Source organism: Oryzias latipes, chromosome 5, assembly GCF_053564925.1.
Source record: "Oryzias latipes strain Hd-rR chromosome 5, Olatipes_Hd-rR_3.1".
Taxonomy (NCBI): domain Eukaryota; kingdom Metazoa; phylum Chordata; class Actinopteri; order Beloniformes; family Adrianichthyidae; genus Oryzias; species Oryzias latipes.
Genome location: NC_136241.1, coordinates 26,528,385 through 26,554,373, shown reverse-complemented (window position 1 = coordinate 26,554,373; position 25,989 = coordinate 26,528,385). Strand labels below are relative to the sequence as shown.

Genomic DNA, 25,989 nt, shown 5'->3' with positions numbered 1-25,989 from the left:
TCACTGTCAGATTCAACATTTTTGAAGAAGTTACAGATAGTCTGATGTCACACTGACTCAACCCAGAGAGTGGATTTCTCTGTGCCTTATGTGCTCCTGTGTCTTTTGAATGTCAAAGGTTAAGTCCACCCCGGAGCCGTCTGACTGTTGCATCATTATTACTACACCGACGCCACAATTCTGCGCTGGAGGAGAGACGAACAACTTCAAAAGCGGTACAGACATGCCAAGATGAGCAGCGTGTATCTGCTAATCCTAATTTTTTTCATATTTTTTTCTTTATGGCAAATTTAGTCATACACTAACCAATCAGACGCCTCAATAAAAGCATGTGGTGCCCACTGGCCCCCCCACATCCAACTTAGACCCTCCTTCACGGTACGGAAAAACTCCTAGAAAAAAAAACGGAATCTGGACAAAAAAGAAGAAATCTCAGGGGTGCCCACATGAAGGAGGGATCCTCCCCCAGGACGGACAGGCAATGTACCATTCTGTTAACACTCAAAAATCTGACAATACATGGCCACATTCATTCTTGCCTTTCCACGGATCAGTCGTCCATAGTCCCTTTGTTGAAACACAGTCCCTAACCATGATGTTTCGACCCCCATGCTTTACAATAGGCAAGTACTGACCAAATACATTTCTTCTCCATTCTACATATGGATTAATTCTGGTTGTTTTTACTGATGTTGAAGCGATTTTGAGAGGTACACGGCGCTCTTTCTAAATGTCATTCTATTTTTATTTACAAATTGCAAGCCAGGTTGGGTGTTATTGTGAATAATCTGACGCGGCTTACGTGTAGTAGTGTTGGACTGTTTTTTTGTTTTTACATCTTACTATTAAGTTTAGGAGTTAGCATATTCTCAGTAATATTTATTTTAGCTGTATCAGGCTGGTTGTGAGTTACACGTATTGTGAAAATGCCAATGTGGCTAATGCTTCTACTGTGACTAACACGATTTAAATAAAAATAACATAACAATTATTTAAATAAAGAAATACTCAGAAGTGTAGTTTTTATCTTAATTTTTAGATATGTTCTCTATCATGAGAAAAATGCTACCATAAAATGTAAAAAGCAAAATTATTCCAAGCGCAAAATCTCACTGTTTTGAGTGTAAAACTTTAAAAAGTGTGTGTGTTCAAAAATCCTTTTACACTTGAAACAGAAAATGCATTAGAAACTCAAAAGTATGTGCAAAATAACACAATTTTACTTTTGTAATCTAAAAATATGTACAATGAAAACCATTTTCTTTTTCTTCTGAGCTCAAAACAGAGCACAAACTTACAAATGTGCCACAAAAGCCAGCCAATCACAGACATGGACAAAATGGTTGATGCTGATTGGTCATAAAATTCAATTACAATTTTGTGAGCACACAAATTTTTAAAGTTTTCCATTCAAAATAGGGAGTGTTATACTTGGAATAATATAATACCTCATAGAATAAGAAATACAAGCTTGTTTCTCACATTTATGTGCACCTGGAGCTTACTTTAAATAGGATTCTGATTATGTAATAAGCTTTATTTGTTTACTATTTGTCAATACAGCTATTGTTGTGAGTACACAAGTAAATGGATCAAGCTTTCTCAATATTTCTCCAAATTTTGCACATTGTCTCATTTGAAAGACAGTTGAGTCTCATCAGCCCCTCCTTGGATTTACATAGTGAGTTTTAAATATTTATGGAGAACAGTAAACATCCGCTGCATTTCATAACATATCTGATCTCTTCCAGCTCCTAAAATAGTGTCAGTGGGATCCTCTTCTCCAAATATAGGTTATCTCCGCTTGGCTCCCCTCTCCCGGATCGTACCATTGCAGGGAATGAGCGTGAACTTGTGCGATGGGAGCCGGAGATGAATTTCTTCATCTCTGAGTCTGACCCACATAAATGGCGAGATCTCGGGCTCGTTGAGCTCTCCTCCTCGGCGGTGCGGCGGGACGCTTCAGCGGCTCGCATCTCCTCCCCCTCCCCCAAATATCTCTCGCTCTTTCCGAGGCAGGAGAGGAGGGAGAAGCGGAGGCGCCTTACGCCGAGAGAAGGAGCCCGGGAAACGGGGAAAAAAGTAAGTATCTCCAGAGCGGAAATAAATGCAAATGTTATCGCTCTTCCTGTGAGGATACGACTCCCGCTTCTCCCCACAGAGCTGCTCTGAAGTTAGACGAACTGCTGCTGCCGTATAATCCAACGAAGCAGTGAAGCTGACCACCTTGTTGTTTGCTTGTTATAATATAACATCTTCAGATTTAGATGCGTCTTTAGTTATCTAGATAAACTGCACTAAACGGTATAACCACGCACAATTACAGAAAAAACAAACTATTTACATCATTGTGTGGTGAGATGACAGTGAAGTAAAGTGCAAAAAAATAAAGTAAAAAAAAAATCAATTATGGTTCTAATTCGTGATATTTAGATAAAAAAGTAAAACACGTATATAATTTGACTGGTTTTGTGCAGAGCAAAACGTAAATATAGAAACAAATACTAATTATTTTGCTAAATAATGTTTGGCATGCTAATGCTAGTTAGCCGTACAAAGACCTAGACAGCTAAAAGCTAACTGGAAAATGTAAAAAAAAAATAACTACGAAGAATTAACAAGTGAAAGAAAAGTGGATTTTATTTATTTTAAAATTATTTCTAAATGTATTCATATTAATAACACATGTAGAAAGAAATTTAATCATTATTTAGCCTTAATTTTTTATTTTATTTTTTCGCTTCCTTTTAGGTTATTTAGCAGGTAATTGTAATTTTTTGTAATGTTTTTATTTTGTTAGTTTTTTTATATAACACTTTTTTCAGACGATGGAACGTTTTACTTTTAGTCATCCACTCCACCTACAGAGAAAGGCAGTTTCAGGTCTTTCTTTTCAGTGTCTGCAGAAAAAACTTCACTTTTTTCTTTACAAAAGAACTTGTGACACAGAAATGGTCAAGGTCTTAACTTTTTTCTAGACCAATGTTTACAAGTGCAGAATACTTCAAAAATAAATAAGAGTCATTTTAAGTAGAGGTTGATTTGAGATGAAACTGCTACGCTGATGAAAACATGAAGTAAAAGCAAATACCCGTGTGGTCAATGAGGCCATGCACTTTATCTCTGGAGTTTATGCGGAGTGGTTTGGTCAGAAAGGAGTTTTAGAGACCCGTGTTGCTGAAGAAAGCATCAGGAAGTAGCAAGTTGTTGAACAACATGATGTATTTTCTCAGATTTAAGGCTTTCCCCATTATTTTCTATTTGATCTTTATGTTCTAGCCTGAGAAACCAACAGCCTGAGCAGAAAAGTCCCTGGTCAGTAGAATACTTATCACTGGAACAGTGCTGAAAGTTTGCAGAAGTGAGAAAACAAAGAGGTGCGAAAGAAGAACTCATCAGTGTTTAATTCCACTTTTCTCTACAACTGTCACTTGTGCATCATGAGAAGATTTCAAAATCTTATCTGTATTTTCTTTTCATTTGGCATATTTCATAAAGATAGCCATCATTAGATTGCATAATTTCAGCTGTCATAGTTGTCCAAGTGCAGAAGCTCCTGCCTGAGCTTATGAAAAGATGATTGATGATGATGGATTTATTGTAGCAGTCCTTCCTGACAGCGAAGACTGTAAATATTAAAACTGCTTTATCTGAAAGGTCACTTGATCAATATGCAGCACACTGGTCTTTTTGATGCCAAGGCTCCCACAGATGCATAAAAGAAACCCCTTATATTTCCTTTCGAGAGGACTTCACCTCAATATTCACTGCTTTGATTTCTACTGTTGAATTTAAGCATCAAAACAGAACTAAGTCGGTTCTTGCAAGTCTCAATTCAACAGTAGGGTGCTGAAGCCAAACGTGAGTACCTAAGAAAACTGAAGGATGAGCAAAGGCAAATGGACAAAATCAACATGGTAGATCACTGCAGTGTTAATTGAAAGTCTGTGGTGCACAGAAGCCAAAGTTTTAAGTCATAAGAGCTTGTAGAACCTAAAACAAAGAAACTAAATGCTGTCTATTGACATAATTAATTGATCATCTGCAAATGTGGGCGTCTTGATTAACGTTGTTTTGCTACTATGAAGCAGTCAGGTGTTTGAGCCTGTATCAAAGAGAAACCTAGAACAAGTAGATGCAAAACTAGGGCACAAGTGTCAACTTTAATCACACTAAAGCTACGTTCACTTTGAAGATGATTCACATGGCAGAGGAGTCCAGTTTCAACGTTAAGTCAATGTTCAGGCACGTTGTGAAGTCCTGCAGTTCGTTTTGAGCGCAGTGTGGTGGTCTGGCGGTAGTGTGTTTCGGGCGTCGTGACGCATTGTGGCATGGTGCAGCACAGCTTTATGCAGCATGCGCAATGTTTTCAGAGTTTAAATATCTAATCTTTGGCGTCAACTAGGGCTGCACAATATGAGGAAAACTTGTGATTTGTGACATTAGTGATCAATTTTGCGATGACGAGATGATTTGCAATACATGAAAAAATAGCAAAACAACTAAATACATAATTCCTATTTTACTGCAACAGTTTAATTTTAATAAGAGTCAACATGACTTAAATCACACTCCAAATGACCCTCGTCTACATAGGATGTAAGCATCTAACATAAAAGGGCTCCATCTGATTGGTCAATGATATAAAGGAGTCCATCTGATTGGTCAAATGCATAAAGAGATTTGATTCGTTAAATACTTCAAGCTGCCATAAGATTGTTTTAGCAGATTTAAGGTTACCATTTATTGCAATTTTCGCCGACTTTTGCGATATTCGTATTGCACAGCTCGGTATCGAGATTAAATGATTAATTTGCGATTTATTGTGTAGGCCTAACATCGACAAATCAGGAACTCAGCTTTGGCCTGCGAGATGATGATGTGATTAGAGGTTGGAGTCCAAAACCAACATGAAGGAGAATCTAATAGTTGCCGTTCATTCTCCTCCTACGTCATCTTTTTCTTATTTGTATTGAGACAATAATAAAAAGGTCCTCTAATTTTACTCTTACTTTAGTCCCTCCACATTAGATCCTCCTTAGACTAATGCGGGACAGCAAGTTGTCAAACTATGTCTCAGAGAGATGGAAGTACCGCTGAATGCAGCCGTTAATCAGACTCAGCTCTTGCAGTAGTTGGAGAAACTCACCGTAACAAGAAAATCTCTGAATGATCTCTGAACCCAGACACGGAGACATTATTACTGATGCTTTTGTAGAGCAAGTATTCCATGCATTGTAAATGAGATGTACAGTCAACTCTTCCATGTAGCAACACGGCTAAAAAGCTTTGCCAGTAGCTTCCCACATGCGTGGCTTGAGTGTCAGGTTTATAGACACATCTTTGGGCAAGCGTCAAGCAGGAAATTCGACACACGTCAAAAGAAAGGCGGCGAGTGCAAATTTGACACGCAAATTACTTTCGACGTGAAGGCAGCATAACACTGACACACAAGTAGAGCTTGTCCAACTGAGATTGCTTCAAGATGCCTTACATATAAGGTTAAGTGGAGTTGTTTGCTGATAAGAAAGCATACATCTAGGAGTTGATTCTCAGAAAATAATACAAGCTCTACGAAGGTAAAGGCAGAATTTACCGAGGCAGGTCACAAAGGTCAGACAGGGTAGAAACGATGTTTAAACACACAGCAAGAGCAGGACAATAAGACAAGAGAAGTAAAGACATGACTATACACATTGCGCTGATGAGACACAGGTGCAAGAATCAAAGATCAGAGAGACAGAGGAAGGTCAAACTACACAACTAAGTAAAAATGACTTTATGAGACCAACTGAAACATGGAAGGTGAAAATAAGAGGAAATAACCAGCCTCGCTGAAACATAATTACTTAAATACAGGAAACACTGCTCTATAGGGAGAGCAGGAAAACATTGGTGTTTCTTGTTTTAAGCATTAATGCTTACTGCTGAAACATTTTTCTAAAGATGTGTATTACCAGCTAAATGCTAAATAATTTCTCATATAAAAATTATGACTTCCAAAAGAACATGTCAAATTTTTAAGCAACTTTAAGAAAAAAATGCCACCAGAGTTTAATTTAAATCATAAGTAAATGAAAAGACAAATGCTAATTATACAAACTCTAATACAGCAGAGAGACACAAAATAATACTGAAGATTTTACAGGTACATCAAATATAGTTTAAATATATAAAAATGATTTAACAGTTTGTGTTATACATTTAAAAATAACTTGTAAATTATTATTTAAATCTGACATATCAGCTTTTATCTAATCTCTATATTTTATTGCCTTCGGGATTGATGAAGCTATTTTTTCTTCTTCTTTTTTGAAAGCTCAACATGGTTGGGCTTGTTTAAACCTTGGGTGGTAGTATGTCTACTACCGGGTACTAAAAGTTATTGCAACCACTTGAGGGTGCTTTCCAATGTTTCTATGTATTGGGTAAATTGTTGATCAGTTTTCAAGAAGCCAATTAAACTAACTCCAAATCGTATGTTGGTGGATAGTTTAGCATATAGATATGTCCAATAGAGAGTCAGAGGGGAAACAAACAAAATTCGTTTTAAATAACTAACTTTCTAGACTGTGGAAAGTCTATTTTCATGTCTGTCCCCCTTTCCTCTCTGGCATGTAGAACACTTTAGTATCTTAGTGGGAATTCTTGGCTATATACCACCTGTGCACATCATAATCTTGATTTTCCAGTTGTCCCTTGTTTATTGCAGGAGATACATTCAAAAAATAAGCAGTGTTATGTAAAATCTACATAGTTATTTTTTACAATAATTATACATGTTTTTGGGCTGTAAAAAGCCCACACTACACACTTAAAATACTTTTCTCCGACAGACAAATCTTTTACACTTTTCTCTCTTATTTAAATACTCGAAGTTTAGATCTTTGAAAAATAATTCCAGTATTACAGAATGAAGCTAAAAATTTACTGGCAATCAAAAATTCATGTAAATTTGACAAGCTGGATGTATTCTGTACAGCAGAGACAGCACTGAAGAGATTGATTAATGGACAAGCCTATCAGGACACAGAACTCAATGTGCTTTAATAAACGAATGCAAAATCCACGAAACAGCAAGACCAAGAGGTGGACTGCGTAATAGCTAGGGATGGATACTGTGCCCCGGTATTGAACGAGCCCCGGGACAACATTATTCAAGACCACAGTATCGTTAAGATCTGACCTCCACGGTTCTGCTATCGGTACTGGAGAAGTCGCTTTTCTTTGTGTATCCCACAAGATATAAACGTTATCTGCCATATTTAACTCACCAAGTCAGTTAATTTTCCGTTAATTAATGATGATATTATTTTCACTATTCTCACTGAAGAGGAGGTCTGTCTGGCTATTTGTGTACACAGAGGGCGGGGCTGTTGTTCAGACAGCACGTGGCGCGCGCGTGTAAAATTAATTAAATCTGTGCCAGAGCGGCCCGACGATCATGTCAACCTGCTGCTATGATGACTGTATTTTTCGCTCTCTGTGTAGAACAGTGTTTTTCAACCTTTTTTGAGCCACGGCACACTTTAACCCTGACAAAAATCCCGTGGCACACTAGCATCCGAAAATGAAAAAAAAAGGAGAAACTCATAGTCTGGATTGATCTACAGCCCCTCCGCAATCTCACATGCATTTTTGTTATAATTGTGGCAGAAAAAGCTGGAAGTTGCAGCTGTTTTTTTCTAAAAGAAGTAATAAAAGTTGTTAGAAGATTTAAAAACTGTTTGATGTGTGTTTGTTGTTGTTTCAAGACGTTTAACACGAAGACTCATTGTGCGCTGAGACGCTGTCACTTTAACCCAGTGCATCGTGGGAGATGTAGTGTGAAAACAGCCTGAGATCGTTTCTCTGAGCTTCATGGTTTTGTTCACTTGTCCCACGGTCTGACACCGGATTCTGCGGAAAGCTACATCGCTAAAGACGAGCTTTGGCTTGTAATTTTGTTGGAACTGAGAGACTTCACGAGCTAAATCGGAACAAGGAAGTGAAGACTTTAACCACTTCTGGTCAGACTGCTGACATGTGATTAAGCTTTCAAGAATGATTGGTGGAGACAGTTAAAGGGGCGAGACTTTTCCCAAAACAGCTGACGCTACGGCTAAATCGCGGTACCGTCATTCTTATCAAAATTTCTTTAATAGAATCAAATAAACACAAAGAAAAAAATATTTAGCGATCTTTCATATTGTTAACTACTCTGTGTTTTATCAGGGCCTGTTTGGATTAACACAGAGCTGATATCCTGGAGATGGCAAATGTTTTTAGATCAGTTAATGAGGGCAATTTCCCACGGCACACTTGACCATCTCTGGTTGAAAAACACTGGTGTAGAACGCACCGGAGGGGCGCAGGAAAAAACAACTCGCTGCTGCAGAGGATATGAACAGGTGAACAGGTAGAGAGGAAAAGCAGGTAGAGAGGCAGGGGAGGGGCTTTGGCCTCAAACTCTGTCAGATGGAATTACAGGCGTCAGATTAAGACACAGCTTTCACTGCCGGAGTTGAAGCAGAGACTTTCTCTGGGATGATCTTATGAACTCAAACATTTATTTAATTTGTTGCACATATTTAGATCATGACAGCAATATGTCAAAACATTGCTGTTTATTTTAATTAAATAACTTCTTTTTTATGTATTTTACTTTTCTAGTTGGAAAAATGTGTAAAGTAAAATGTTGTGTTAAAAAAAACAATGTTGCATTATGGAGAAATAAAAATACTTTATGTTCTTAATTTGTAATTTATTTATATTTCGTTCTCAAAAAGTATCGATAAGAGTATCGTTAAAATACCGGATCGACAAGCAGTATCAACAAGAGTAGTAGTACCGTTAAAACCCCCTATTATAGCGAGGGACCACAATATTAACAATCTTAACTTGTTCTGAAACCAGTCATCATTTTAAATACTTTTGGTGGAATCCATCCCAGCTTGTTGGGCTCACCTATTTTAACCACTGACATTCTCCACACTGTTCAGACCGCTGCAAATCTGTGACTGGTTCCTTCATCCCCCCACATTTTCTGCTCTGTCCACTAGGGATGCAACAATTTACTTTCCCTACAATTCGGCACAAACCTCAATTTTTGGGTCACAGTTTTGTTTTGGTTTGATATGTAATAACCCTCAGTATGCCTCTTAAAAAAATAATGATCATTATCCAATTTGTCAAGGAATTGACTTTTTTCCTTTTTTTATTAAAACATTGATAGGCAAAATTACAAGTTTAATCATTCATATGGCGCCTTAACATGACCACAGTCAAACAAGTACATTGTCAGAGTCCCCCCCCCACCAAACTTGAATTTCATCAGGACAGATTAGGGTTGGTGTGGTACTGCATAAGTTATCACTGGTTCACTTGGCATCAAACAGATTTCTTCAGATCGGTACACAACCTTTGAGCTCCCCACCTTTGTTTTGAGTACCCCCTCTGTTTTAAGTGCCACGGTTTATAGTCCATCTAAAGGTCACGCTGCTGCTTTTACCAGTGAGTTTTTATCTATTATTTATACATCTACTAAAATGTCTCCTATATGTGGTGATGTTAATGGCACAGAGAGAAGCAGACAGAGTGCTTTACTAAAGAGTTCCCTGACCTGCTTAATAGTAGTTTTACACAGCATGTTACACAGCAAACTCAAAGCAGATGACACACACTAGACTTGGTCATTACTCATGGCTTATCTACCACTCTGTTGTGGACTTAGCTGTGTGTTTTTTGCACATCACTCGTTTTATGCAGCAGGAGACCTTTGCGCGAACAGTGAGGAACCTAACCCTTCGAATGGCTGCACATTTTAATGAGATCTTGCAAAAGAAAAAAACACACATTCCTGCCGTCATTTGAACTGCATTCTGTGATATTAAAGTTGACATTTCTGAAAGGACATTAAAATCAAGCCTGGAAGTGGGAGCTCCACTGAAAACTGAGACCATAAAAAGTAGGACAGGAATCAATGAAACAAGGCAAAAGGCAATACAGGAGGGCTGAAAGTAAATGGACAATTTCAAGTTTAGGTATTTATTGAAAAATATTAAAGGAAAAATTGAATACATATATATAAACAATGTAAAACATGACTCACACAAAAAAGCCTTAAGTCATAGACAAGTTAGTATTTAACAAATCCTGACCAACATTCCGTGTGGGGAAGTTGCAATCCATTTTATAAATAAAATTGATGTTATAAGAGTGGTGTTTTATATCATAACTCTGCCGTAACTTATTTTTACCTTTGGACTCACCAGAGACTTTTGTTTTGAAAGATACTCCTACTCTCAATAGGGGTTTCTCCCATGGAACAACAACCATCTTCAATCCTTTCTAAAAGGAAAACGGATTTTATGGAACCTTTGACAATAACTCTTTAAATATTGTTAATTATTCTCCTTAGATTTGGTTTTTCTCATCATGAAAAAGAGCTATTTGGACCCTGGTGTTTTAGATAATTATAGGCCTGTGTCCATGTTACCTTTTATAGACCTTTTATAAATCCTAGCGAAACTTTTTATTTCCCAATAAGCTGTATATTTCAGAGAAATGTCAGTCTGCTTTTAGGATAACAAAAATACAAAGACAGTTCTTAGAAGGGTTATTAAGGATTCCAGGTGTAATATTGATTCCAATAAGGTTTTAGTCCAGTGTTGATGTTTCCAGAATCAGTGAGGATTTGTGAAATGTCATCAGTTGGTGTTGGTTCACTATGTTTTTTGAAATTCACTCTTAATGCAGCCATCTACTATGACACTGTGAGCATTTCAAGCTGTTTGGTGTATGTAGATCCTGGTTTTATTTTCCAGCAGGACTTGGCACCTGCCCACACTGCCAGAGCTACCAAAAGCCATGACCATGGTGTTACTGCGCTTGATTGTCCAGATAACTCGCTTTATCTGAACCTAATAGAAAGCTGTAGAAAGATTAGAAACTCCAGACACAGACATAAAGGCATTTGTTCAATATATGTCCAGGGATTTTATTGAAGAACTTATTTTAATTTTTGATTAAATGACAAAATTATGAAGACTTTAAAAAAATTATTGAATATTTTTGAGTCGTATGTAACAGAATCTAGTTTTGCTGGATGTTTCTTCCTAATCTTCCATTAAGAGAAAATTTTCTCTGCACTGATACATTTAGCTTTTTGTGTAGCGCTTTGACAAAAAAGTTAATTCTACATAAACAGAATTGAACCAAATTGGAATAAACCTTAAGACATTTTAAATGTCTTAATACATGTTATTCTACATAAAAAAAGCAAATTAAAAAAGTTTAAATTAAATATTGTTGAACATTCTTTAATATCCCTTGTAAAATCACTTAAATACTCAAGTTGGTAAAGCAAATTAAAAACTTATTGAGCCAAAAAAGCTACAACTGAATAAACCGCATGCAGCGAAATATGTAAAAAAATAATAACAGTGCAACATATTATTTAAACTAAGTGGCAACATTTACGAAAAAGTTGTTACTTTAGTGCAATATTTACTGAAATCTGAAGTAAAACATAAATGTCTTTTCAATTGTCTACATAGATTAAATGCAGATGAGTTACCCTAAATATAGATTTATCTTTGTGATAGAATTGTGCCAATAACCTTAAAAATATTTATTTAATTTTTTTTACTTTTTACTGATTTAATAGTATCATTTGTTGATTTTACAGGTAAGGTTGGAAAAAGTATCGTCCATCCCAAGGTAAAGTTGTGCCATTATTTTTTTATTCTGCTTTAGCAATATCACCTCTGCCTGTTCTACTTTCCTTTCCCACTCCCCTTTCACCTCATATCCACCACATGTTTCCACATTATTTTCTTTTTTTCCAGCATTATCGCTAATATTAGCTCATAAAATGGAGTGAGACACTTCTCCCTGCCAAGCTGCTCTGTCAAACTCTTCCTAAGGCACCAGACTGTTGAAAAATCAGGATCTGTGGTTTCAGAATAGTTTGTTTGACAGCTGTTGACAGACTTTTGTGTAATCAGCAAACAGAAAATTACATCTTTGTGTTACTGTTTACGTTTCATGTTAAACTCAGTTTTTGTGATGTTTCTCCTAATTTAATTTGTAAATGCAGCTTGTATTCACAAGAAATGCTAAAAATTGGCATCATGTCAGGCAGACTGAGAAGGACAATCTTCACCAACACATTCCCTCTCAGTTCGAAGGAGACATTTGTTTTTCATATTTCGCTTGACATGGAGTAGACCCATGTCTACCATGTCCCAATCATAACCTAACCCTAATAAACAGTGCCTCCATAGATTTGGTCTGACTATCAAACTTTGGAGCTTAGTCTCAGTCCATTTTGGGTTTTGGTAAGCTGTTAATGCAACCAACTGTTACCCAACTCCAATAACAAACAAGCTATTTTGTCACAGCTGTGAAACACACAGGGTTTAAACTTGAGCAACCCATAAAATGTAATACCACTACAATAATATCAATATTGTAAAAAAAGGAATATAAAATGCTTTAAAGAGCATAATGCCAACAACTTCTAGTTTTTTGCCAGTCTCCTCAAGGGAAATTAAACCATAGTTGCTTCCAGGTGCAATCTTTTACATCTTTTTGGAACTTCAATGATAAAGTTTATTTTACATTTATTTTGTTTTTATGGCATCTATGTAGATGTTATTCTTTTTGGCTTAAATAGGCTGCAAGTTTCAAGGTATTAATAATCTGGAACCATATGCTTATGTTAGTATTCATATGAACCATCACTTATCATTTGATTTTCTGGCAGTAAATGACACAGGGACAACTTTCTTCTGCATCATATTTGTCCAAAGTTGTCTGAATACTGCAGGAATTGGCTTCCGTTTTATTGAATCATAGACAAGCTTTAAAAACCATTTTTTAAAGAAAAGTTGAGTTCAGTTTCTTTTAGTCCACAAAGGTCTGTGTTTGGGCATTAGGGCATTATAAGTTACAAAGTAAGTTTACAAAGTAAAACACACAAAGAATAAAAAAGAAACATCTTGAGTAACTCAAGAAGAAGAAACAAAACCACTGTTAAACAGGTGTTTATTCAGATTACTTTTGTCCGTGGAAACACAGCCCTTGTATAGTGTTTAACACATACAAAACAAGACAAAGCAAAACCCTTTTATAATTAATTATGTTCAAGTACAGTACATATCACTCTGCGAGGCTCCTGACAGTTGTAATTCTTTGACAATCCATCAAGCAGTGAAGCGTCGTAGTTTACCAAAGTTGTACTAAAATATTTTTGACAGATTTCTGAGGGGGATGTACCACAGATAATGAATCAAGCTCAATAAGCACAGCCAGAATGCAGACATTCATGCCAGATTATAAATTGCACTGTTGGTGTTTCAAAAAGGATATTTTAAGTGTGTCTTATGACAGTTGGAGAGCATCTGAGCGCATCAGAAAGCTCATTCTAACTCTCTGCAGCATAGTAACGTCAAGCAGCTTTATTTTCTTGATTTCTGTCTCTTGGTTCTACCAATTGATTGCTCCCTTTAGATTTCAGATCTTGTTGGGTTTGTGAACCACAAGTGGTAACAGTTGGGTTGATATAACTAGATCACCAAACGAAAACAAGATGCATGCAAAAAGGCTCTGCCTTAAAATACACCTAGGAAGAACTAGTGATTAAATGCTCTATATTACTGTATTTAACGACATACTACCAATACATAACCTTCACCTTTAAGGATAATAGTTCATCCAGTTAAGAAAATAAAACACACTTGCGTTCAGACATAACAAAAAATGAAGCAAACGTCCACTGGTAATTTTCCTCTTTACCTCTTTTCCTATGTCATCCAACAGTACTCCATTAGGATACATCCATTACAATATAAAATAACAAATGTTACATCCAATCTCATAATATGGTTTGCATTCATTTGCATAGTTTTTAATGGTGAAACCTGCCGTCCTGGGAGGACTCAGTAGAAGAGGCCAATAAACACAAAAGTCTATAGTACACAGAACAGCATAGCTGTGAAGTTAAACTCCACTCAGCTCGACCACCAAACTGGTGATAGGGATCAGTTCTGACAGGAATATATCAAAGCTATTTCCTATGCAGCCCAACAGTCATCCCATGGTTGTAGATCATAAGGAGGGATATAAGTTGGGCCACAGAACAGCAGAGGCAGATGAGTAAGCCTGAAGGCTTGAAGATTCTCCAACATGATCCCTCCGGACATTTACTGGGTCTACCATTAAAAAACTCGAGTGCACCTGGCTTGTAACATCCACTGAGCCACTTTTCCTTGCACTTCAGATCAAGCTACTCACGTGGAACTTTTTCACCACGGCCAGCACTAAATAATGACTGAAGTGATAAAAGTTAAACTTTTTAGAAGACCTCATGGTGATCCCTGAGAGTAGGTCAGCTACATTTTGAAAACTGCACCTACTGGATGCTATGAAGCTACCCAAGTACAAAGTCTTACCCCTTGATGTTTTAATCAGCTTCTGTCTTCAGCTGCATTCAGTCTTTAATTGGAGGACATGGGTGAACATTGCATGTCGATGCTGCAGGAGCCATGGAAACAAGACAGAAATAGACATGCACACTCACAGCAAACAAAGATAGAGCCAAGAGAGTGTAATAATGTGTACATAGAAATGGCGAGCGTGTGCAAAGGACATGTCTGATTACGTAAGACTCATTCTGTTACCCCTGCCGTGGTTTATAGCTCAAACACACTTGTGCTTTAGTTACAACACTCCTTTTGTTCTTCACATTGGTGGAGGAGTCATATTTGTGGAACTGCTGTGAAGGCCTGACAGAGAAAAGGAATGAGGAGTGGGGAAAAATGTGGAGTTGCAGGAAAAAAGGGGGCTGGGTTAATGGATGGAGGATATTACATGGAGGGATAATGAGGGAGGGACGGCTCAATTAGGCGGGGGTGATAAAGACAGGGTAGCAAAGCTAAAGGGCTGTGTGGAGCTCTATTACAGAAGGGAGTTTGGGACATCATAATCCCTGTGGCCTTATAAGTAATTACTATGTGATGTGAGAGTTAATGTAAAACGTATCTGCTGTCAGCAGAATTGGAATTAACTCCCAGACGGATCTGTGCCTTTATGTGCTTGAATGTGTGTTTGTCTGCTGAAGTGAGACCGTTTGTGCGTGCTGAGGGCCATTTTCACAGCATTCCTGTTCATGTGGATCGTAAAACAACGGGAAGTCTGGACAGTGTTTTCCAAACCTTTTAACACAACAATGAAGCTGGCTTTCATCTACCTGTCCTACTAATGTATAACGGCCAGGCAGCTTAAAGCATAACGCCATAATCACTAGACATGCAGGTCTCTAGCGCTTGCACTGCTCACAAATAATTTAGCATGTACCTTGTTAGGCAAGGCTCTGTCACACTGAACTGACTTATAAACGTTGCCAATAAGGTGAAATTATAGAAAACTAATTTTGCTTTGGCCTTTTACTTACGTTTTAAACTCCATTGAGGCCTGAAGTCTCTGGTTGCAAGCTCAACTAAGGCCCAAGTCTTTGGCCCACAACCTAAACCGAGGTCTTAAGTCTTTGGCAACAAGCTCAACTAAAGTCTTGAGTATTTTGGCCACAAACATAATCATGTCTCAATGTGCTGGCCACAAGCTTAATCCAGGCCTCAAGTCCTTGGCCAAAGGCTCAGCTCAGGTCCCAAGTCCTCGGCCACAAGCTCAACTTAGGTCCCAAATCCAAATCCCAGGTCCTATGGTGCTGGGTGCGATTAGCTGCGACACTGCGACTCCTGCTGCTTCATCACCGCGGTGATCAAAAATCCCACTCCGTCACAGCTCTAATGTCAATACGTTTGTTACATTGACATCAGATTTCTTCTATGCAATACATTGATAAAGAGATACATATACCGGTACCTTTCGTGGCAGTGCAATTTTACTTATTTTTTTGTCTTTGGCCACAGGCTCTTTTAAAGCCTAACTCAGGTCTCAATGCCCTGACCACAAGCTTAATTCAGGTCTCAAGTCTTTGGCGACAAGCTCAGCTACGGTCTTAAGTCCTTGGTCACAAGTTTAACTCAGGTCCCAAGTCTCTTCTCCACAAGCTCAACTAAGGTGACCAAAAGCTCAATTTATGTCTTTATGTCTATGCTCTATGACTATTTTACTGATTTTGCCTATTACAAGCTAATTTTAAAACTTGACTTCTGCAACAAATTAGGGACCACCCTATAAATAGATAAATACATCTTTGGATTTGTTTATTCTAAGTATTAATGGTTTCACAATTGCTTCCATAAGCAGATTAATTCACTAAATTCTATTTTTTTGGTAATTTGAGAATGGATAGTGTTGCATCCCTTTTCTAGCAGGAGTTGGTTTTTCATTTATGATGTAAAGTCACTACAACCACAATAAAAGGGGTTGCAAGAAAAGAAAAAGTGCCATAAAATCATCGACTGCTGGTCCTTTTATAACTTAAAATATGTTCATAAAGAAATACACAGCAATGCTCTCTCTCTGCAACAAATGTAAACAAAAATAATCAGAATAATACCTTATTTAAAATATGACATTTTTTGGACTCTGGTATATCTATAAGAATGATCTTTTTTTCTTTGTCTCACACTAGTAGTGCAGGTGTTGGGAAATGCTGTGGATGTGTCTCCATCACCTCTGGATGGTAACTCCTGTATCTTCCATGATACACCTTTTTACATGAAAACTAAAGCAGGAGAAAAACAATTGAATATCCTCTCTAGCTCAGACTTAGCTTGTCAGCGTACTTAAGTTGCCACGGTGACAGTGTCCTCACTTTTACAGCATCTGCCTCATACACGGATGAAGTGACACACTCACAGTAAAAGACACAGAAAGCAGAAGGGTTGCTGCAGGAGGATGAAGAGACGTGGAGCTCTGTTTGCCTTTTAAAGGCAGATAACAGCAACTGCTCTACACATCGACCCGTCAATGCCAAATCAAGTCTGTCAGTGCTCTTCATCAGTCAGCAGAACAGCTGTGCTTCTGAGTTAGCTATTTTTACTATAAAATATGTCCAATTTACTCATTTCTGCATTTATATAAGCTGTTTTTCTCTACATCTTTGGAAAAACAATAACAGTTCTTCTCGGCCTCCTCTTGAGGTCAGCTCCAATTTAGACGATTGTCTTGGTTGAGTGATCCAAACCGTGAAGATTTTAGTCTTCTGCCTTAAAGCAGAAATCGTTTGATCAGTTTGAGGTGCCAGGTAACCCAGAGGCTCTCCAACATACTAACAAGGTGTTGCTTTGGCTGCCTGAAAGAAGAAACAAAGACATCAACATTTGTTATTGAATGACTGAAAACCAGGAGAAAGCTGCAACAAATCCACACATTTATCTGTGAGAGGAGGTGAAGAAAGAGGTGTTGAGATGAAGGAAGAGGCTGCAGCAGTAATCAATATGAAAGTAAACTGGAATTAATGACTATCATAAGGACTCCCCTGTTGTCACAGCAGATCCTGCGGAATGTGTGTCATGAATTTCAATCCTGTTTGCTTGATGAAGTCAGACGCCGTAGCAGAAAAACAGGATATTAGGTTGCTGCTCTTGTTAAGTCACCATCTGCTTCACCTGTACTGTTTGAATCCTAATTCATAGGCTGTAAACACATATGGACCAAGCCCTTAGCACTTAGCTCAAAGGTTTTCTAATGAGATCGTTCAGAACAGGGATGTTCTAATGTTTTGCATAGAAGGCTACTGTGCTGTAGGAGTGGTATTTCTGGCTCTCTATGACCAAGTTTAACAATTTGCTATCCCACATTAGCCTAATGAAGGAAAAAAAAAATCTGAAACTATATTTGCGGATTCTGCCTATTCGGGGTGTCTCCGGTCCCTAACCTACGTAAATATGGGGGGAATACTGTATAAAATCTGTTTTGTGGGTTTTAGATAAATAGGAACTTAAATGTAAGCAATTCCATTTATAGGCTATTTCAAAAGTTTATCTTAAGGAATTGGAAAGCTTGTTTATTTCCCTTTTCAATAATAGGTGCTTTTGTAATGTCTATACAGAGGGGAGCATGTGGGTTGTAAAACCCTTTAAGCCCTCAGAGCGAGGCTTATTCAGGACTTACCTTCTGAGTCTGTTGAAATCGTAACTCTTCGAAAACACCAGGCTGTTGTTTTGACAAGGAAATTCTTAGAGTTTAGAACTTTTTCTTCTGTCTTCACAAACACACCATTTTCATGTTTGTTTGGAGTTCTTAATGTTTTAATTTGATCTTGTTGTAGCAATAAATGAGTTCTTCTGGGGGACACCGTTCTGGGATATGAAGAGTTTGTTCATCAACGAAGAAAGGGAACTTTTGATTTGACAGCATGTTTGGGACTTAATACTAAAATTGGCCGTCTACCTGTTGGGTTTAACTATTAGTCCTATGAGAGAGGAGTCCCAGTTACTCCAAAAAATAAATAAGACAAATGGCAAAACACATTATTTTCACACAAAAATATCCAAGATTTTTTTATCTAGCCTGAAGCAGCCAATGGGAATCATGTAATTTCTGTGCATCTCGACCGCCCTTTGGTTCCCAGTCAAAAAGAAAAACATCGACTGAGTGCCGAAGTTCCCCCAGAAGCTTTGGTGAACCATAATAGGTCCAGACCAGTTTTGTCATTTATTGGAGTGAAAACCAGGCCAAAGTGATAAAGCTACTCCATTCAAGTGCAGACATGTACACACTCTAACAGGTTTTGGCAACTTTATCTGTGCACTAATGTCAAGCACAGACTGCTGCACAGATGTGTAATTTGAATACCGCAGACTAATTAAATACGAGTCAATAAACGCTCCCTTGGTGAACGCACACACACAGAGTTGTTAGCAGAGCAGAATAAAGCATACCAGGTGTTTTATCTGACCTCTGAATACCAAAAACTGGGTCATTGTGCTCGAAAGAAAGTGTTGCAGGAACTTACTTCTCACAAATCACAGGCCGACCTGTAAGGCAGACCTGACAGAGGATTAATGGAGCCTCGGAGCTGGCGGTTTTTGAGGCTTTAGGACCACAGCAGGATAGAAATGCATTTCAAACTGTTGGTGCACCAAAGCTGAGCTCTTTCTAACGTGGAATTTTAAAGCCTTAGACTTCCGCGCTCAAACTTTGAGCTTTGTTTTTTATTACCCAGGGGTGCTGTGCAATCTTTTCAAGGATGACGCTACAAAGACAAACTTTCTTTCAGACACCAATTTAATATATTCTACTTAAGTTTTTCCAAAGCAGTCAATATGTGACTGCTTTGATGCTAGCGCAATTCTTTTAGGTAGTGCACAATGTAGAGAAATGCTTCTTTTAATTTTATTAACACAGTTTTAAGAGTCCAAAAAGTTTTTTTCCCACTGTCAGGCAAAGAGAACTTATAATTTTAAGCCTGTGTCACGCAGTCACTACATACATTATCCACATTTTTCACATTTTCCACGTATAAAAGTTTGGTCTTTCGTGATACATGCATGAAATTAATTTGTGTTTCTTGCGTTCGTCATTCAGCGGTGTGCGCAGATGTCCGTTGAGGGACTCGGCCAATGGGTCTTTGCTTTAATTTGGTTCTGAGCCGTTCAAAATTTTTGGTATTGGTTGAGAATTACGCAGTTTACGCGTATTTAGCATAGTTTATACACTATTATTACGTAAATCTTACGCATTGTGCATAATTTTTGCGAGATGCATACGCTAATTTGTGGCTTTCCATGACCATTCAATGTATGTCTAATGGACTTTTCATTCATGTACCACTTTCTGATAACTTGTATATCACATATGCTAAAATTATTAATTGCCGCAATAATTACTATTAAACTACCTATAATAGTTCAATAATCAGGCACGGTTTATGTTCTACGTTGATTAACGTGTTCTATGCGTGGTTTATTCGTTCTTTTTCTGCGGATTTATGGTGGTTCATTCATGATACATCTACAAAAGTTTCACGAACAGACCACAGCTTTTCTCACCTTGTTCACGTATATTCACGTATGACCAATGTTCATCCGTGCAATATGTGCAAAATGTATGTAGTGGCTGTGAGACACAGCCTTTAAATCCTGTTGAGATGGGAGTGGTTCATTGGGCTCCTAAAACACTTTTCCCAACATGCTTGAGATCAGGGGATTTCTTCAAATATTTGTTTTAGACGTTTATTTTGTTGTTATGGGCTAGCAAAAATAAAACACAACATTTTGTTAAAGAAAGCTAAAACGGCATCAAATAACTTGCTTCTGGTCCAGATGGGAAGTGATGCCCAAAGCAAACAAAATGTTTTAATATCTGTGACAAATAAATGTATTCTGGGATTTTTGTGTTTTTTTTTGTTTTTTTTTTTAGGGAAATATGTCAGTTTACGTTAGCAATCAATCTCTGTTTTTGAAAAACCTGTGTTGTCACATCGTGCGATTTGGATTTGATTCAGTTCAAGAATATTCTTTTGTCAACCCAAAAAATCTACGTTAATAGCAAAGGGGACAAATTTAGAATCATTAAAGGGTCAATTTTAAACAATTTGACTATCAGCCCTCAATTGGATAACTTGGGTGTCAATAAGCAAGCATACATGAATGTTTGGGCTTATAAAGTTAAAGTCAAAGTTAAAGTCCCATTATCCGTCACACACCTAGTTGTGTGAAGTTTTTTCTCCGCATTTGACCCATCCCCTGGGGGAACGGTGAGCTGCAGAAACAGCTGTGCTTCGGGAACCATTTGGTGGTTTAACCCCCCAATCCAACCCCTTTATGCTGAGTGTCAAACAGGGAAGCATTGGGTCCCATTAAAATCTTTGATATGATTCGGCCTGGTTCTGAGCTCACGACCTTCCAGGACCAGGGCCGACACTCTACCACAACGCCACTGAGCTGGTGGTGACCACTGACCTCATATGCCAGTCGAATTTACCTTAGATAAACTGTGCAGGGTCATGCATTTCCTTTTTTAAATTTACAGTGTGCGCTTATAGCGTCTGTTTCTTCTTGACCTTGCGTCATTAGACCTTGACCATAACGCCAACAATCTGCTCACGTCTTGGTCTGAATGCAAGATCCTCTGCGCTTGCTGCCGGGTCCAACTCACCGCTCAGGGTAGTACAGACGATACCACGCAGTGCTGTCAAACTTCTATCACACCGTTAAGCTGTCAGCAGATGGAGGGGGGTCCTGATTTATAAGCAGTTTTTGTGTTGCCAGAGAGAAGGATGCATCTGTGAGGAAGACAAAAAGGGAAACGTGAGGAGATGAATATAGAACTGAACGCTCTGAATGTGCCAATCAACAAACAGCAGAAGTGTGCTGCGCTCTCAGATGATCCTGTGGATCCCCCAGGGAAGAAGCAAAGTTATGTCATAAATTTCAGGAGATAACACTCACTGGTGTGCTTTTCCTCTGTCCTTTTTTTGGTTTCCGGGTTAATCTTTTACCAACTGAACCTAAGCCACATCAACTATCAACAATTGAACAATCAATCAATTCTAACCCTGGACCCCACATTTTTCTGTAGACATGAGTCATGACAATTAAAAATGAAAAAGTTTTTAATCTTGAAAATAAACTGTTTAATTCCCAAAGGGTTTGACATTACATTGCTAAGAAACTGAGTTAGACCATGACATAAGAACTTATAAAATGGAAGAAAATATATATAAAATATAATAGAATTTGAAATAGAATAGAAATAATAAAATAATCAAAATATTAACAACAAATACTGTATGAAAATTCCATAACATACTTTATTAATCAAACCATAAGGCCCACTCAAAATCCTTTAGTTTCTCAAAAATCCAGAGTGCGCTTCATAACCAGGTGCACCTAATGTATGAACTCTGGTTGTGTTTACTGATTCTCTGTGGGTCGCAGCACTCAAAACTCTGTCAAAAGGTTTTAGGTCAACTTCGGGGAACAACGAAGCTGCACTGCTTGATGGGGTGTCGGAGCAGGACGACTATTGTATTCAGCAGCATTGTGGAGTGATACGTTCTGTGCTTCAACACAATATTAGGATGTGTTTGCCTGCCTCTTGGCCCCTTTAGGCATTCTGTGTAGTGTCATACCACATTATCTGACTGTTGTTTTGCTTATAGCGCCCCTTATCCAGTGAATTTTATGTATGAAAATAGACTTTTCACTCCCAATGTATTGAAATTTAACCTTAAGGTCTATGTAAATGACATGCTAGTTTTAGCTTTTATGCGTATTTTTTACAATCTGAGTATGTTATAAAATTAGAAGGACCATTACATCTGGAATAAAAATAAAATACTTCAAGAGTTAACAGTTGATAGAGCAGCTTTCAGATTATGTTGGTTTTTTTTTTCCCTTTAGCGGGGTCGATGCAGATAAACCTTTTTTACATGAAGACGTGGTACAGAATTCTTTTTTTAGTGCCAGGGGGGCACTTGACCATTACTTTACTGTATCAGAGGTCAGGGGATATGCTGGCCGTAACAAATCTTCTTTGTATTGATTGATTACATGACTTTTCCACCATCAACAGTTCTGTGTTTATGTGACTGTTTCATAACTGAAACTGAATGGATCATGCATCCACCAAACCTTTTGTTCTCAGATTCAAAGGAAACCAAGTACTATTAAATAATGCAATTTCTTAAAAGACCACTGGTTGCTGGTGCCAAGACTTGAGGAATTTCCCAATAATTTCCTTGTTAAAAAGTCAGTAACATACATCTAAAAAAAACATTTTTACATTGTGAAATAAACACTTCTATGACTAAAGTGTAGGGCTGTGACAATTAATCGAGTTAATTGATGAGCTGAGCTATTTCGACATGTCACAAGGTATAAGCTATTTCCAAACGTATTTTTTTATCTGCTCCTAATTTACAGCAATTTGAATAAAGAAATACCGTAAATTCCGGACTACAAAGCGCACCCGATTACAAGCCGCACCCACCCATATTCACGTGTTTGACTGCTTTTATACATACACAAGCCGCGTCAGAGTACAAGCCGCGCATGTGTTAGCCGATATTGTCATCCTGACAGATCACGCCCAGCATCCCAGAGTAAGTGCAATTCATTAGCACATTGTGGGTGGTGCCAATTTTGCCTCTGGGTCACGTATTTGAGTGTATCGACATCTGACAAACAGCATGGATCTATATTCTGTTCACAAGTCCCTCAGTTATGGTGTTTTTATTTCATTTTTTTTTTTACTTATTGACAATCTAGGTATCCAACATAAAATTACAAACAGTAACCATATAATCAACATTACATCCCTCAGTTATAATGAAGAAATTTACATCCGCGATTCTACATTTCCCATGAGTCTTAGGGGCTAAAGGCGGGGCCAACGCCCGGCTCGCCATTCTGTTGTACGTGTTTAAGAATTAGCAAGTAGCAGCAGTGCATGGAGGGGTGAACGGGAAAAGCTCTCCTTCCGCTTGTGTCGCAGCAGCGTTATGGGAGTAACAGGACTGGTTAGAAAACACAACGGTAAAATAAAGCAGCGGCGACTGAAAAGCGCGCGCCTCAGCGCGATACGCGCGCCTCAGTGCGGCGCGTGCGTCAGAATTCAGAAGCCTCTGCACTCCGCGGACGCCTCTGCGCTCCGATCCCGCCCCGCGCGCTCCTTGTCTCCCCTTCCTATCTACTCCGACACCTCTGGCCAGCGCGGCTTCAAGGAGGAGCACTTCGTCCCCGTTGCGCCGGTGGATGGAGCAAATCGTTTCTGTGCAGAGCAATCGGACTTAAAACTGTACGTTTTGTGTATGAGGGGCGGGTGCGTTGTTACTATGGGAGCCATCAGACTGCCATCGGCCCCGCAGCTCAATCAGCAGGAGAAGATGTCTCCAGCTCACACGGAGGCTGTGAGTTTTTCAAAGCAAAATTCCGCTTTTACGGTTTCCTTAGAAACCGTAAATGGAGTGTACATTCACTCCATGCGCTGTTCTCTCCGTCACGCAGCAAACCGGCTTTTCCAAACCCGTTGGTGACGGTGGACTTTTTTACGCTGCTTTTAACGATTGCTTTTAACTTGAAAGCTTCATCATAATGTAGCGGCGATCACGTGCACGTTGGGTCTAATGGCCCCAAAGGATTCTGGGATGCGGCCGGGCATGCGTGTTTCGTTTTGTTGAACCATGACTGAAGTGTCTAAGACCTGAAGTCAAGTCCATGCTGTTTGGCTGCTAAGAGGTGTGTTGAATAAAAATGCCTCGTGCTTGGTGTTAGATAGAGAATTCAAACTATTCACTGAGTTCGAAAATACGTACATGGCGGCCGCCAATTAAATCCATAAATTAGCCGCGTCACTGAAAAAGCCGCAGGGCTGTAAGCGCAGGAAAAAAGTAGCGGCTTGTAGTCCGGAAATTACGGTACTCGGAAACAAAATTTTAAGCTTAGTTTTCTTTATGTATGGCCATCATCAGAAAAATGCCCCAAGAACATGTTACAAACATCCATCGGAGTCGGTCAACTCTAGTTGTTAGTTGCAAAATATGCGAATATATATATATATATATATATATATATATATATATATATATATATATATATAAATATAAAATATAAATATATATTTATATATATATAAATTTATATATTTATTTATATTTATTTATATATATAAATATATATAAATATAAATATAAATATATATATATATATATATATATATATATATATATATATATATATATATATATATATATAGGCAAGGTGAGTTTATTTGTATAGCACAATTCGTACACAAAGTAATTCAAGGTGCTTCACAAAACAGAAAAATGCATTAAAATCACAATACATCATAGAAATAATCAACGTAAAATTTACTTTAAAAGAAAAGAAAAATTTTGAAAATTGATTTAAAAAGAAAGGAAGGAAATGAAAGAAAAGTGCAGATAGGACCTTTCAGTCATATACACGGCTAAACAGAAATGTTTTAAGTCTAGATTTGAACATGAACACAGAAGAGGCCTGTCTTACGACTTCAGGGAGGCTGTTCCAGATTTTAGCTGCAGAATATTGAAACGCTGATTCGCCTTGTTTAGTTCTGACTCTGGGAATCAACAGGAGGCGGGTCCCTGTGGTCCTCAGAGTACGAGATGGTTCATATGGCACTAACGTGTCAGAGATGTACTTTGGTGCGCGGCCATGGAGAGACTTGTACACAAGCAGAGCTGCTTTGAAGTCTATTCTTTGAGGTACAGGGAGCCAGTGCAGAGACCTGAGAACAGGGTTAATGTGACCATACTTCCTGGTTTTGGTCAGGACTCGAGCAGCAGCATTCTGGATGTACTAAAGCTGTTTTACGGCTCGTTTGGAGAGGCCGGTGAGCAGGCCATTACAGTATTCTAACCTACTGGAGACAAATTGTCAGGTTGGGGGGACTGGTGAGCAGGAAGGACCCAAAATGCAGAGACGGAGGCACACGGTTCAAGGGCAAGGGATTTAATCAACTAACAAAAGGCCCTGCCAAGCAGGGAAACAAAACTAAAACTCACTGTGGGCATACCATGAAGACATGGACATGACAGGAGACAGGAGACATGAGAGACATTAATGGACCAGCACAAGAGGAAAGCAGAGGCAAGACTTATATACAGACAGGACTGACAAGACACAGGTGAACATGATCAGGGCAGATTGGGACCAAGGAAGTAAAACTCAAAAGCATGACAAAAAAGGAAACCTTTCAAAATAAAACAGGAAACAGAACTCAAACATGACAGAAGAAGACAGAAAGCAAAAACCAATACAAAGAAACCCAAACCATGACACAAATGCATGAATAAGTATCTCCAGGTCTGGCTTTGACATTATGTTTTTGATTTTGGCAATGTTTTTCAGATGGTAAAATGCCGCTGATGTTACTGACTTGATATGGCTGTTAAAGTTCAGGTCAGAGTCCATGATTACCCCTAGATTTCTGACTTGATTTGAGGGTTTAAGAGACAGAGAATGAAGGTAGCTGCTGACACTTTCTCTTTGTTTCTGTGGGCCAAAAATAATAACTTCGGTCTTATTTGCGCTTAGCTGGAGAAAGTTG

The 25,989-nt window shown here is 38.3% G+C and overlaps 1 protein-coding gene across 2 annotated transcripts in view; it reads left to right on the top strand.

Annotated features, from left to right (window-relative positions):
* Positions 1-1,761: 1,761 nt before the first annotated feature.
* Positions 1,762-25,989, top strand: part of klhdc8a (kelch domain containing 8A) — a 51,665-nt gene continuing 27,437 nt past the window's right edge. Inside the window, exons 1-2 of one of the 2 annotated variants that reach the window (XM_004069045.5) lie at positions 1,762-2,082; positions 11,669-11,700. The gene's annotated coding sequence lies outside the window, so the exon portion shown is untranslated. The remainder of the gene's footprint in view (positions 2,083-11,668; positions 11,701-25,989) is intronic. The other variant, XM_020703407.3, reaches the window with a different exon arrangement.